The 15,379-nt window shown below is 38.3% G+C and overlaps 2 pseudogenes; both read left to right on the top strand.

Moving 5' to 3' along the window:
* Positions 1 to 10,799: 10,799 nt before the first annotated feature.
* On the top strand, positions 10,800 to 13,413 carry LOC144368746 (rho GTPase-activating protein 29 pseudogene; annotated as a pseudogene).
* Positions 13,414 to 13,887: 474 nt separating this feature from the next.
* Positions 13,888 to 14,585, top strand: LOC144367805 (endoplasmic reticulum chaperone BiP pseudogene; annotated as a pseudogene).
* Positions 14,586 to 15,379: the final 794 nt, after the last annotated feature.

Below are 15,379 nucleotides of genomic sequence, written 5' to 3'. Positions count from 1 at the left end.
ATTCAAGTTTGGCTGAGTTGAAAAATCACTGTTCAGTGAATGTAGAGTAACACCAGCCCACTCCACCCTCCTGAAAATAGAACAACCTCTCAATTATCATCGCCTTCTCCTCCAACCTGTAAAAGCCCTTGACCTAGGAATGTGGGCATTTACAACTGCTCTTGGTCCCAGGGGGTTAGTACTACCAGTGAACAAAGATGATTCTTAGAAGGGATTCTGGAAGGATTTTGATTCCTTTCTATCATAATTGATTCAGCATTCACTCTGAAAATTTAGCAGGATCTCACTTTATGCTAGACAGAGTCCCTGTAGAACATTTCCATTTAATGAGTGGCAGAATACAATAACCAAAAACTAGAGACCAAGGAATGATTATTTTCAATGGAGGGAATGAAGTGATATTTTTGTGTGAGCTTCAAAGTAAAGGGTAACTTTCATAAGCACAGAAGTGGGGAGGCTCTCTGCACAGAATTTCTGGTTATCTCTAATGTCTACCAGGATCTCACTGCTTTGACAGTGCAGCCATGTGCTCAGAGCCACTGAGGAATCTACAAGAGAGCTCTGTAGGTGGCCAGAATGTGCAGGTGTCTCAAATCAAGTCAGAACCACTTGATTTGAGAAAAGAAGTCACAGACAATAGCTCTGCTTTGAAGCTTTGAAGAGTAGTTGGTTTGCTGTTTCTTTTTAATTTCCCATTCACTTTCATCATGGTGATGAGCACACACATAAAGATAATTCATGTGTGTAAAGAAACCAGGGGATTGATAAAGGTTGGGAGCAGATTTTGGTCTTTTCTGTGGAAAGTGGTATGTGTTTTATTAATTGTCTTTATTACTACGTGATGAGGAAATGAGCCACCTTGTTCGTAGAGCAGATATTGGGCAACAATGCCTCCCTTGATAAGAGTTTTATTTTTCTTGAAGAAAGTTTCAGGTTGTATTGCTGAGAAAGTTTTCAAATGTCACAGTCTTCCTTTTTATTTGATTTGTTGTGGTGTTCCATATTGAACCAGGGCTTCAGGCATGCTAGGCAAGCACTCTACCACTGAACTACACTCTAGCCCCATAGTCTTCCTTTGAAAGGAAGAAGTAGGAGCTAATTAACATGTTTATAGAAGTGATAGGGAAGGGTAAGTTCAGTTTCAACTTCAGGGTGTATGCAGACAGAACCTTCCATAATGTTACTTATAATATATTTCTCTAATATTCATTGAGTACCACCATGATGATACATTTGTGCTTAGCATGTTAGAATGAATGGATGGCTTGCACAGGACATTCAGGGGACTCTAGGGTTGGTTGAGCCTTGCTGCAGAGAAATGAGAAGGAGAGTGATGGAGCTTATGGGGATGATCTTGAGATAGCCCAGAGTAGATCTGAAGGTAGACTACAAAAACCAAAACAAGTTTTTATTATGGGAAATTTCAAACATGCATGAAGTAGGCCAAACAGTATTTGAACTCTGTGTATACAACCTCAGTTTCAAAAATTATCAACACCTGAACAGTCCTTTATCTCTACTTGCATTATAATTAATAATCCTTAAAAGCAATTATACACAATACAACAACATGGCTGTGTTCCCAAAACATCCTTTATTTATAAAAATAGGCAGCTGCCCTTCATAACCCTGAATTCAAAGACGGATAGTGTTAGGTTGTATGTTTAGATGTGTGGTTCCTGTTCATTTTAGAGGTGACTGAAATAAGGGTTGAGGTTCATTATGGATATCTTTTATTTCAGCAGCATTTATTGAAAGTCCACGGAATTACTCTGGCATCTCTGTCAGAAATCGGTTGCCTGGGATCCAAGGTGGCAGAGTAGAGGAGATCCTGTTTCTGGCTGCTCTGTGCCTGAATCAGAGAAAGCTATCAGGTGGCTTCTCCTGCTCAGGCAGGGTCTTGCCTTGAGGGAACACAACATCTCAGTGCATGTGACAGGACTCCATCCAACAGATTTTCGCAGAATCCACCAGAGCTGCGAACACCAAGCAGAACTCAGAGCCTCCTTGTTCAGGTGAGAGTCCAAAGCCCACAGTTTGAGCACAGGCGTGACTCTCAAGGGGGGAGCAGAGACACCAACTCAGCACCTCATTGGGGTGGCAGAACTCCTGAGGACGCTCTGCTCCCACGCAGGTCCCCAGACCACATTCTAGGCAGAGCACGAGGACATCCCAGCTCCCACCACCTCACCAGACACCCCGACTGGGAAAAGGACTGTCTCCACCTTTCTCACCATCTTTGTTGGGTGTGGTTACCAGCCAGATCTGTGACTGCACAGGTACCTGGGTTCCAAATCCCCTCCCCCAGCTGTGATAACTCTGTATAGACACTATCAGCACAAAATCAGCTCTCAGTTGAACAAGAGCGCAGTGCCACCAGGACGCTGCCCACCTGGTGCGATCCTAAGGTGGAGGGCCTGAGGTCCCCCAGCTGAGACCTGATAAGCAAGAGAGGGGAGGGGGCTAACACCCAGGAGCAACTCAGAGAGACCAAGATTAGGGAAGCCCAGACAAGAGAGGGAGAGCTTCAGTCTTCTCACACTGGTTACCTACACCACCCTGAGGGCAGAGAACCAAGCTTGGAATAGACAATTCCACCTACTGAAAGTATGTTAGAAATGCAAAATAATAGCTTTTTGTAATATATAGAAAATTTCAAAGTCTAAAAATTATTCCAAGTACAATATCATGTGGTGTATGTTTTTGTCATTTTACCTTCTTACACATGAACATTTCTGCTGTTAGGACCCTGCTCCCTTGGAACATTTCAGCAATCACTAATGGCAAAAGCAGCTACCACCCATAAGTTCAGAAGATGGAAATTTCCTGGAAGATGTAGAATCTGTGAACGCATTGTCATATTTCGAGGTTTTAAATGCGAAGAGGTAAGATCTTTTTGGAATCACAATTTTTTTCTTTTGCTATATACTTTTTTGTTAGATTTTACTTATTTGGAGATGTGTGTGTCCACACACAAACACACATATGAATATGTTGTCAGGGTCTTGCACATGCCATATTTTTAGAGAGACAGAAGAAAGAGAGAAAGAGAGAGAGAGAGAGACAGAGAGAGAGAGAAATTTTAATATTTATTTTTCAGTTTTCTGTGGACACAACATCTTTTTTTTTAATTTTATGTAGCGTTGAGGATCGAACCCATCACCCTGCGCACACCAGGCAAGCGCATTACCGCTTGAGCCACATCCCCAGCCCATCCACCCTTTCTTAAAATTGTGTTTTGAAATGGGTTCTTGCTAGATTGGTCTGGCCTTCAACTTGTGAAATTCCTGTTTCAACTCTCAAGTAGCTGGAATCATGGGCATATGCCATCACACCTGGCTTGCCAATACATTTTTAATAAAGTCCCACAGTTTATTTCTGTAGTTTTCTACTTTGTTTTGCTGTTAAATGCAATTCACAAACCACAAGTAGTACTTTTAAACTTATTTTTGTCGTTATTAGTCTGCCTATAATTTCCTAGTTGTGAATAATTTTAAGGTGAGTCAATAAGTTTTCAAATATCATTTTCTTGTAGTGTCTTATTGTCTGCCATAAAAAATGCATGGCAAACTTAACCATCGTTTGCGGACATCAGAAACTGCAGGGGAAAATGCATTTATTTGGAGAAGAATTGTCCTGTGTTGCCAAAAAGGAGCCAGATGGCATTCCTTTCATCATCAAAATGTGTACTTTAGAAATTGAAAAGACTGCCTTGTGTTTACAAGTATGTTGTTTACTCCTAAAACTCTAAAAACATAAATGCCTTTGTGATTTGTTTTAATGAAAAAGAGACTTTCAGAAAATCAGCACTCTCCATTTGTAATAACTAAATTTATTCACATTTATTTGGAAAAGGTTAATTGATTTAACTTCAACTTGTAATTTTTAAATACTAATAAAAATTGAAGTAGATACATCAACTCTGTCTACATGTCTGCATTTAGCCCTTTGTACTAAAGTAAAATATTGCATTCTGTTTTTCTTTTCTCTTCAAGGGAATTTACCGAGTCAGTGGCAGCAAGGCAAAAATCGCAATTCTGTGTCAAGCTCTGGAAGCCGGAAGGCATTTAGTAGATCTGTCCCAATTTTCGTCACATGACATCTGTGAAGTGTTAAAATATTACATTCAAAAGGTTAAAGTTTTATTCTAAACCTACCATCAAATGCAAACAGCAAAAATATTTTATATTTCATATTTTTCATTGGTATAGACTATGGCATCACCCCCCTCATTATTCTAAGATTTTATAATGATGTACTTTGATGTGGATATATTTCCATCCAGTATTCTGGCCACTCCATGAGCTCTGTCAGTTGTGAGCGCTTTAGTTCTTGGAACTTTTCTTGATTTTTATTGCCATTCTCCCACCCACCATCTGTCTTCGTAATTTGCACTTGAAGCTCCTGTTTGGAGATGTGTGTGTGTGCACATACACAAACACGTATATAAATATTTATAAATTTGTTATTTGCACACATGGGGATTAAAAATTCAGGGTCTTGCAATTGCTTGGCAAGCATACATGTTCTCCAATTCCCTTACCGTTTCTTTATTGCTCTTTTTTTCTTCAAAAACTTTCTAAGACAGTTCCTTGTCTTTTTCTTCCTCAATAAGTAAATTATTCCATTTCTGAGATCATGTTTTAATATTCAAGAAGTCTGATTTTCTATTCTTTTGATAACATTTTTTAAATGATTATATGATGCTCTTTTATTGTGGATATTCATAGATTTTTCTCATTAAGGGTTCTTTTCTCTATTTGGCCTCTAACCTCTGTAGAAATACAATGTGACCCTCATATATAACATTAAATTTTCTATAGCAACATAAAAATTAAAAATAAAGTGAAGTGAATTTTAATATATCATTGAACATTTTGAATATCTAGTTTTTCAAATTATGAGGTATTTTGTTTATTTATTTATTTGCATTGCAGCTCTTCTTCTTTGAAATCTGGTGTCTATTTTTCATTTAGTGCACATCTCAATTTAGATCAGCTACATTTCCAGTGCTCTTTCTCCATATCTGACTAGTTGACAGCATATCGATAGCATCATTTTACACCTTCAATTTGTTCTTTTTCTACTCATTTTGATTTTTGTCTTTCATGGTGCCTAGATATATTAGAGTTTGGACTTGAAATCACTTTGGAAGCACTTGAACACATCAAGGCTTTTTTAAAACTTTGAACTTTACTATAAAGTGGTCTAGGTGGACTGTTTGGTATGTGCCTAGTTACATGTCTAGTTCCCTTTTCTGGGACTGGTGTGATCTTCTTGGGAAGGCATTTTTTTTAATTGTAGATGGACATGATACTTTTAATTAATTTATTTATTTTTATGTGGGGCTGAGGATCAAACCTAGTGCCTCACACATGCCAGATGAGTGCACTACCATGAGCCATAGCTCTTGTCCCCTAGGAAAGGTTTTGTTTTTTCCTTGCCTAGAGATACAGTACCAATACTGTGGGAGCCAGGGTTACTAAGACTGTAGGATCTGTGCTTTCAGTGTGTATATAGCCAACATATCCCCATTGGAAGACAGTTACCTCTCTGTTCCTTATGTTTGGCAATGCCTCGATTCAGAGAGCCTCTGTATCCCATTGCCCAGAGAAAAAATTTTTAGAGCTTTAGGAAGGAGATTGCCCTAGTACATAAAGTGGAGATAGGATTCTATAGAGAGCTAAGCTTTCTCAGCTGGCCCACCTGCAACCTAACCCAAGATCAGAGGACCTGGTAATGATTGTCCATGTCCCTTTAGGATTCTGAAAAACATGTTGAGTGACAAAGGGTCAGTTCTCTTGGAAATGCTGCATCAGGACTTATTCATCTGCTCTTCTACTTGTGAATTGTTGCTTTTTGTTTTCTCTATTTTCCTAGTCCTTATGAGCCTACTGTAGTTAAGTGGAATTGCAGGAGGGAAAGAAATTAAGTATACATTGCTTGATCTACAAAGTTAGCCCAGGAAACCATTGATAACCCTTTAATCACATTCTACAGACCCCTCAACTGAGAAATGAAGGTGGATACCTTTGAATGACTGGAAGTCTCATAATGTGTCATCCTTAATCTTGTTTAGTCAGTTAGGGAGAGGAGATGAATTGGGTCTAATACAATAAACTTGCATTCTGTTGAGGAATTTTGTATGTCTAAGACTTTCATTTGGAAAGTGTGCTCAATTCTTGCAATAGTGTTAGAGAGTAGCCTTTATCTGACTCATTGACCTAAAGCTCCAAGAGGTGAAGTGACTTGCTTCAGATCCCAGAGTGGTGAAGATAGAAACTGATCACAGGGCAACACCTTCACTCCCCACAGATATTATAGGACATCAGGTAGCTAACAGTTCACTGAATTTTCTATTGTAGATCAGTAGAAACATTGACATTCATTATGGCAGTGGATATTTGTTGTAAGAACTTCTTTTTTTGATCTATTCATGGCAAATCAGCCTGTTTTAAAGTTTCATGAGATGTTGACAGTATGTTTTTGTAGGTCATATTATCTTGTGCTAATCTTCATTCTTCCCAAGTAAAATCTATGCTCTTTAGCACTTTGATATTTTTACCCCTTACTCATAAAATCCATGGGTTTCTGATTCATTTTATAGTTTTTGTTCACTATTCTATGTTTGTTCCAGTAAAACAGCTGAAGATTATGCTATTTGTGGGGCAGATGTGAATATAATGTGTTTAGGATAGAGATGAAGAGTTTTAAAATCCCATGATGAAGCTTAAAGCTTAAACTTCATTGAAAGTTTAGAATTTCACTCATTATCTATTAATTTGTTATTAACATAAATATAATTTATAGTCAAGATTTTGATTTGCTTTCTAAGTCACTACTCTACCAAACATATATTTTTTATTTTATGGGCAGGGATGAAGCTCAGTACTAGAGTGCTTGCATAGCATGCTTGAGGTCCTAGGTTCAATCTCCAGTACTGAAAAAGATATCAATAAATACAGATTGACTTTAGATTTTGTTAATCTAAAGGGACATAAAATTAATTGAGTAACTCTCACTTATACTTGACTTTAACAAAGAAAACAGGCAGAAGATTTTTTCAAAATATTTATTTTTTGGTTGTAGCGGGATGCAATACCTTTATTTTATTTATTAATTTTTATGTGGTGCAGAGGATCAAACCCAGGTCCCCGCATGTGCTAGGCAAACACTCTACCTCTGAGCCACAACCTCAGCCCAAAGGTATTTTTAATATAATTTTCTTTCTTTAGCTACCAGAGCCATTGGTTTTATTCCAATGGTACCATGAATTTATGGAGCTTGCAAATATCATCCAACATTTTAACCAAGAGCAGGACACCAAAAGGGACAACTCTGAAGACAACACATCTCCAAATATGTGTATGGAAATCAACCAAATTATTCTCAAAACCAAGGACCTTCTAAGAAAATTGCCACCGTCCAATTTTAACACTCTACGTTACCTTATCATCCATCTTAAGAGGTAAGAATTTTTATACTATCTTAGCCATTTTTAATTGAACAGGGTAATACTATTCAGTACATTTATATTGTTGTGTTATGATTTTCAAAATGATTTTTAGGATGTTCTTATTATGTGTTGAGAGAGGGATACATTGATTATATGTTCATGCAGCAAACATGGTTCCCTCAGATGCTTCCTGTGTGCCAGGCTCTGGCTGGTGAAACTAGGATGGAAACATAGGTTTTCTGCTATTTGTGGGCTTATCCTCTTGGGGTACAGATCTGTACATAACCACAGTTCACCATCCTCCTTTTTCTGGTAGCTGTGCACAGCTTGTAGGTATGCAGAGGAAGTTTTGGGGATAGAGACAGAGCAGAAGAGGCAAATGCCCTTGAGTTCAACTTTAAGAACTGCGGGATGATTTGGTAGAGAATGTGCAGAAGAGCATACAAGGAGAGAGAAACAGACATGGAGACACAAGAAAGCATTTTGCATTTGAAAGATCTGATTTCATTAGGCTACAATATAGCAAGCAGTAGCAGGAACTGTGCTATCCTTCCTAGAGACTTGATAAAAAATCTTACGGACCTGGCAGATGAGTTGACCATGTAGTTTCTATACCCACTAAAGAACTTGGAATCAGGAATTTCACATATTCAGATTTGCCTGCTACACCTTTCTCACAGCAATTAAGATGTCCTTTTTAAAATTTTTTTAAATTTATTTTCTGTGGCTGGAATTGTAGCTCAGCAGTAGAGCATGTGCAAGGTCCTGGGTTCGAACAGCAGCCCCACATACAAATAAATAAATTAAATAAAAATTTAAAAAAATTTATTAGTTCAAATCAGTTATAAATGACAGCAGAATGCTTTTCAATCCATCGTACACAAATGGAGCGCAAATTTTCATTTCTCTGTACATGATGTAGAGTCATACCACATGTGCCATCATACATGAACTTAGGGTAATGATGTTCGTCTCATTCCACCATCATTCACAACCCATACCCCTCCTTTTCCTTCCCTCTCTTGAGCCCAATTAATGTTCCTCCACCACCAGAGACCCATTTATGAATCAACATTTCTTTATCAGAGAGAATCTTGGCCTTTGATTTTGGGGGATTGACTTACTTCATGATATTCATGTACTCCTTCCATTTACCTGTAAATGCCATTATTTTATTCTCTTGTAAAGCTAATAGTCCATTGTGTATATATACCACAGTCTTTTTTAAACTCTTCATATCTTGAAGGGCTTCAAATTATTCCATGAAATAGAAAAGGAGGAAGCTCTTCCAAACTCATTCTGTGAAGCTAGTATCACCCTGATAACCAAACCAGCCAGAGACACATCAAGGAAAGAAAATTTGAGACCCATATCCCCGAAGAACATAGATGCAAAAATTCTCAATAAAATTCTGGCAAATCACATACAAAAACATATGAAAAAAAACAATGCTCCAGGATCAAGTTGTGTACTCCAGGGATGCAAGATGGGTTCGACAAACAGAAATCAATAAATTTAATTCATCACATCAATAAACTTAAAGAGAAGAATCCTATGATTACATCAATTGATGGAGAGAAAGCATTTGACAAAATACAGTACCTTTTCATGTTCAAAACATTAGAAAAACTAGGGGTAGTAGGAATATACCTCAACATAGTAAAAGCTCTCTCTGCTAAACCTAAGGCTAACATCATTCTAAATGAAGAAAAATTGGAAGTATTCCATCTAAAAATTGTTCAACATAATCCTTGCCACTTTAGCCAGAGCAATTAGATGAAAGAAATTCAAGGGACTACAAATAGGAAAAGAAGAACTCAAATTATCATTCTTTGCCAACAAAATAATTTTACACTTGGAGGATCCAAAAAACTCCACCAGAAAACTTAGAATAATAAATGAATTTGGCAAAGTAGAAGGATACAAAATTAATACCCATAAATCAAATGCATTTCTATACATCAGTGATGAATCCTCTGAAAAACAAATAGCAAAACTACCCCATTCACTATATATATAAAAAGCTGTGATATATTACCCATAGATGAATCTAGTATCATCCTGATAGCTAAACCAGGCAGAGACAGATTTCCTTAGATAGTCATAGAAATAACAAGCTGAGAGTGTTTGAAGTAAAACCAGAACATTGATAGTGGCAATGGAACAGAGAGATGTTCAGGAGAGAGAATCATTTAAGCTAGAAAACTAGCTGTGGGCAGCTGGGAGTGTGGCTAGTGAGAGAACACTTGCCTGGCACATGGGAGACACTGGGTTTGATACTCAGCACTGCATAAAAATAAATAAATAAAATAAAGGTATTGTGTCCATCTCTACGTAAAAATTATTTTTTTTAAAAAGAAAACTAACTGGCAGTGACAGAGAAATTGACAGTGATGTTTCTGATTCCAGTATAAGAAACGGGGAATATATCCCACATACAAAGATGGTTAAATTTTTAGAGGTGTTTTTCTTCCTTCTGCTACTGAGTTCAGTAGTTCCTTCGACTTACATGCATTTTATCCTAAAATAGTACTCTGAAACTCAGTTTGGTGTGTGGTAAGTATCATAATGAAACAAAGGATTCTTTCCCTAGACGCACCAACCTTGACCCTTGACAAACGTTTTGTAGTCTTCTATAGCCCGAGTTTTCTCCACCCTTCTCAAGTCATAGGAAACTACCATTAAGGACATCTATTAGGCAAATCTCATACACTTTATGTGTTCTTCCTTTTAGGGTCGTAGACCACTCCGAAGAAAACCTGATGAACTCAAAAAACTTGGGGGTGGTATTTGGACCCTGTGTGATGAGGCCCAGGCCTACAACCACTCCTGGTACCATCTCCTCCTCTATTGCTGCATATGCCAATCAGGCCCTGTTAGTAGAGTTTCTAATTACCAATGCACAGATGATCTTCGATGGGTCCTTAGAGCCACAAAATATTTCATCCAGTACTGATGTTGTTGCACCTTGTGTGGATAAAAGCCCTCCTTCCAAACAGGTAATATCAACAGAACATTCCACAAAGTCACAATATTTTTCTACAAAGCAAGTGAGTTTTGACCATTATAGAATTGGATTAAATATGTGATGTATATGTTAACAAGTTAATAGTCTTTGAACTGTTTGTTTTTGAGATGTGTTTTGCTTTTAATTTAAAACTTTTCTTGTATCAATAGGATATCCACACTGCACATATTGAAATTAACAATTATGAATTGGCTACATCATTTGAGGAATCAGAATGCAAGCAAAATGCATTGGAAAAATGGGATGCATGTCTCATTGGTGAGTGGTCATGTACCATATATCTTTGCATATTTCAAACTTTGCCAAGAAGTCGTGATGAAAAACCAAGGTGAGGGTTGGACTTGTAGCTCAGTGGTAAAACGCTTGCCTTGGCATGTGTGAGGCCATGAGTTGGATCCTCAGTACCATATAAAACAAATAAATAAAGATAAAATATTGTGTCCATCTACAATACTCATCCTTTAAAAAAAAACAAGGTGTATTAATTTGAGGTAAGTTCAAACTTCAAGGTTTTATTAGTTAACTTTTCTAGCCACGAAGAAAGTTTAATAAATGTCATTTAAATGAATATCATCCTTTGTTTCTTTCTTGTAAAAAGATATCTTGAAATTCATAAATTATTTTTGTTCTCTTTCTGAGATTTGTTTTCACCTTTACTTCTTTGTCATCAATTAAAGTCAAAACAGAAAAAAGCTGGACTCCTGAAACTCAAAAACTAGACTCCTAAAGTTTTTTGATGTCCCTTTACCTGTGGCCTAACTTTAGCACATTAAGCACACATGTCTTCCATTTTCTCGGCTCCAGTCTTTTTGTTCACTGTTTATTGATTGCTTTATTTCAGTGAATGGTTTCTGGTAAGGGGGTTGAAAACCTTTCATTCATTACTGCTTTAGTAGATCTAAATCCGAATTTTTTAATATATAGCCATAAATGTTAAATTTGATATATAAAATTAATGAAATATCAATGAGTGTAGCCTGAGAAAGTCTGAAAACAAAGACAGTCCATTACCTCTCTGCAAAGAAAAGCACTGGACTCACTGATTCCATTTATATGATTTGATCTTATTAGCACTTCTGTGCTATAATCCTTGGCCTCCTTTAAGCCATAGCTAACAGTCTGAGGAAGGTAAATAATGCCAAGGGACATGTCCCAAAATTATTGTTGATTCAGGGTTTGAACCTCATCCTCTCTCATTCATAAATGTAACCTTGTTTCGCTGTCCAATGAAATTGGATTCCCAGGTAGGTATAGTAATAACAATAAATAATTTTAAAATATTTGACATTTTCATTACATACCAGGTAATTCTGAGCCTTTTCTTTAGAAGATCATTAACACCACATGCCAACATATCTCCACATAGGAGTTTGTCTTGACAGAAGAAGGCAAGTAGGGCTAGTGCACTAGGCTTGCCCAGGGCAGAAATGGAGCTGGAGCTGAGCCAGCACCCAGGCAGCTAGAAGTGGTGCTAGAAGTTCTGCAGGACTGTATTAGTGGATCAGCTGAAAGAGCATCCAAGTCCTCTCTGGTGTGTTGCCCTCAGTATGGACAGAATGTAGCTGGAAAGCAGATTAAGTGACAGGCAAAGTCCTTGGGATTCAGGACATGGCGTTTGTTGGTGTGCAGAATAGTGTTACTCTTCTAGAGTTACCATTGTCTGCCTGTTGAAATCAGGAAAGTCTTAACACAGAAAATATTCATTCATGGGTAGTATATTAAAACAAGTTACTACAGGAAGTGTTTTTTAAATTTTATTTTCTTTATGACTATTTGTTTTATTAAGATAAATCTTAAAAAGTAATGGTTTAATTAAAAATGTGCCTTTAATATTGTATGGATTATTAATTCCTCTGCATAGATGACTGAGAAACTAATGTTGGAAAAAATATGTAAGACTCTGTTGTTTGAGAGAATGCCCATTCACAAATAACCACACTTCCTTATTAACCAAGCTTCTTGAAGTTAAAAACAATCTCTTCTTTTCCAGATCACAAAGAACTTGAATCATCATCACAAAAGATGGACAATATGTGTAAAACCATGAAACCACTTAGTCTGAAATCTGATGTGACAACAAATGATATACAGAGGCCTATGCCAAGCCCCAAGATCAGATGTTGCTGTTTGCCTGTAGATAGGTTCCATCTTGCAAGCTCCCCTAATGAGAAAAACAGCAGAAATGTGGGAATTGTCAATTCAGACAAGTTTGGCCAGAATCTTACCTTTGGAGGACTTAATAGAAAAGATACCCCTACTAGTTTGGGCTCCCAAATTAATGGTTTTGATCAGCAGATTCCACAAAAAACTCAGGGACAACAATGTGAACCAAAGAACTTAACTGGCACGAGTGCAGTGATTGTGCCAAGTGTACTCCAGGAAAAAGTGACAATGAGCATTAAGGTTAGTGGTGACCATTCCAACGGTGCCACACAGCCCAACACGCCAGCCAGTGCAGTGAGAGAGGCACCAGTGAGACTGTCCTCTCATTCTCACAGTCTTGCTCCTGCAAGAGCACCCAGAATACTGCAGCCCCATCTTGGGACAACATTTTACAAACCACCCACCCCGACCAGCAAAGTCAGGGGGACTGAGGACAGACCAGCTTCACCTTCAGCAGCAGTGCCTCCTAGCACAGCTCTTCCTCCCCTGAGTCATGTGGAGAAATCTGTCCCAGAGGCAGACAGCACATCCACTTATGCTTTGAAGCCAGCTGCTGAGCCTAAAGAGAACTCTGAGGAGATCGGCCTACCTGACCTGAATCCAATGTGCCAGGGACTCAGGCTCAAACAAATGGAAGAGTTACAAGACCTTGAATTTGAAATGCCACAGTTTGTGTAGTTGTCAAAATTCAGTTTTTCTTTTTCTTGTTTCATTTTTATGCATTTAGTTTATTTTATGATAGAATATTGTTATAGAACCTCTTTTGTATAGGATTGCCAAAGTGTATATTTTGCCTTTTGGCCTTGTATTGTCTTTGCTAGTCATATAGAATGGTAGTGTTGTAGTCATATAGAATGAGAGTGCTCACTGGTATTGTCTTTAAATTCTGTGTTTTTGAAGTTATGCATAAAATAAGTATTATAATTTTAAATTTAAAATAATTTTCTCTATAAAATGTTTCATGTAAATGCATCTTTAATGTATAATATTGTTCTCAACAAATAGGGGCAGTAGGGAAAAATGAGCTTTATTTTGGAGCAAACCTTGTGCTGATTCATAAAATGCTTCTGAATGCAAGTGCCTGAAAAATCTTGATGGGGTATGAATATATTTTTTTCCCACATAATGTTCTAGTGCATCTTTGAACACTTGTGTTGTTATAGCATGTATGGAAGCATTGGCAATTTACTTAACTTTGTTAATATTTACATAGTGGCGTTAAAGCTTGCGAACCTGTGTTTACTAGCATTCTACTTGTTAATTTTTACATATGGTAATTAACAAAATTGTAGAAAGAAAATGCAATTCAATACTAAAAAGTTTGAGACATTGGCAGAGACAACACAGACAGACAGAGTTGAGGCATCTTGAGCGTAAGAGACCTGTAACCTTTCTGCGCTCAGCTGTGGCCTGTTGCTGGATTGCCTGCGACTTCTGGCTTTCTGCTGAGGAGAGCAAGTGGCCAACAGCTAGGGCAAGATGAAGCTCTCTCTGGTGGCCGCAGTTCTGCTGCTGCTCTGTGCAGCACGGCTGAGGAGGAACACAAGAAAAGGACATGGGTACCCTGGTCGGCATCAACCTGGGGACCACTTACTCGTGCATCGGGGTATTCAAGAATGGCCACTGGAGATCATCTCCAAGAATCAGGGCAACCACATCAGGCCGTCTTATGTGGCCTTCACCCCTGAAGAAGAACGTCTGATCCGCGATACAGTCAAGAAGCAGCTCACCTCCAATCCTGAGAACATGGTCTTCGATGCCCAGTGGCTCATTGGCAGTATTGGGAATGACCCTTCTGTGCAGCAAAAGATCAAGTTCTTGCCTTTCAAAGTGTTTGAAGAGAAACCTAAACCATACATTCAGGTTGATATTGGAGGTGGGCAAACTAAGACCTTTGCTCCAGAAGAAATTCTGCCATGATTTTCACTAAAATGAAAGAGACTGCAGAGGCTTATTTGGGAAAGAAGTTTACCCATGCAGTGGTACTATACCAGTCCATTTTAATGATGCCAGTGGCAAGCAACCAAAGATGCTGGAACTCTTGCTGGCCTGAATGTTATGAGGATCATCAATGAGCCTACAGCGGCTGCTATTGCTTATGGCCTGGATAACAGGGAGGGAGAGAAGAACATCCTGGTGTTTGATCTGGGTGGTGGAACCTTCTATGTGTCTCTTCTCCCCATTGACAATTTGATGTCTTCAAAGTCATGGCCACCAATAGAGATACTCATCCGGGTGGAGAAGACTTTGACCAGCGTGTTATGGAACATTTCATCGGGCTGTTCAAAAAGAAGACTGGCAAATATGTTAGGAAAGAAAACAGAGCTGTGCAGAAACTCCAGCATGAAGTGGAAAAGGCCACGTGCGCCCTGTCTGCTCAACATTAAGCAAGAATGAAAATTGAGTCCTTCTATGAAGGAGAAGACTTTTCTGAAACCCTGACTTAGGCAAAATTTGAAGAGAAAACATGGACCTGTTCTGGTCTACCATGAAGCCTGTTCAGAAAGTACTGGAGGATTCTGACCTGAAGAAGTCTGATATTGATGAGATTGTTCTTCTTGGTGGCTCTACTCAAATTCCAAAGATCAACAACTTGTTAAGAGTTCTTCAATGGCAAAGATCCATCCTGTGGCATAAACCCAGATGAGGCTGTTGCATATGGTGACACTGTCCAGGCTGGTGTACTCTCTGATGATCAAGATACAGGTGACCTAGTACTGCTTGATGTATGC

Source organism: Ictidomys tridecemlineatus, chromosome 11 (assembly GCF_052094955.1).
Source record: "Ictidomys tridecemlineatus isolate mIctTri1 chromosome 11, mIctTri1.hap1, whole genome shotgun sequence".
In the NCBI taxonomy this organism is placed as follows: domain Eukaryota; kingdom Metazoa; phylum Chordata; class Mammalia; order Rodentia; family Sciuridae; genus Ictidomys; species Ictidomys tridecemlineatus.
This window is presented reverse-complemented; position numbering and strand designations above follow the sequence as displayed.